This window comes from Corapipo altera, unplaced genomic scaffold, assembly GCF_003945725.1.
Source record: "Corapipo altera isolate COAL_440 unplaced genomic scaffold, ASM394572v1 134, whole genome shotgun sequence".
Classification (NCBI taxonomy): Eukaryota; Metazoa; Chordata; class Aves; order Passeriformes; family Pipridae; genus Corapipo; species Corapipo altera.
The window spans coordinates 152,068-152,566 of record NW_020885059.1 but is presented as its reverse complement, the minus strand read 5'-3'; positions in this window follow the sequence as shown (position 1 = coordinate 152,566).

The window sequence follows — 499 nt, the reverse complement described above, 5'->3', positions numbered from 1 at the left end:
CCTGCCTGTCCTTCCTGTCCTGCCTCTCCTGCCTGTCCTTCCCACTCAACCTTCCCTGCCTGTCCTTCCTGTCCTGTGTTCCTGCCTGTCCTTCCCACCCTGCTTTCCCTGCCTGTCCTTCCTGTCCTGCCTTCCCTACCTGTGCTTCCTGCCCTGCCTGTGCTACCTGCCCTGCCTGTCCTGCCTGTCCTTCCTGTCCTGCCTTCCCTGCCTGTCCTTCCTGCCCTGCCTGGTGCTGCCTGCTCCTCCTGCCCTGCCCGCAGCAGGTCCCTCCAGTCTGAGTTCCCCAGTTTGCACCCCCGGGTGGGGGAACCAGGCCCTGGAAAAGGGATTTTTCCCCCCGGGAAGCTCGGCTGGATCTCGGCTCCTCCTGCCACTGCTGGGGGTGTTTCTGTCCCATCCCGATATCGTGAAACTCGGCAAACTGGAGCCACTGGGAGGGTTTGGGCCAGAGATTCCTGTCCGAGCCTGGATATGAGCACTTAGGAAATCAAGTGAG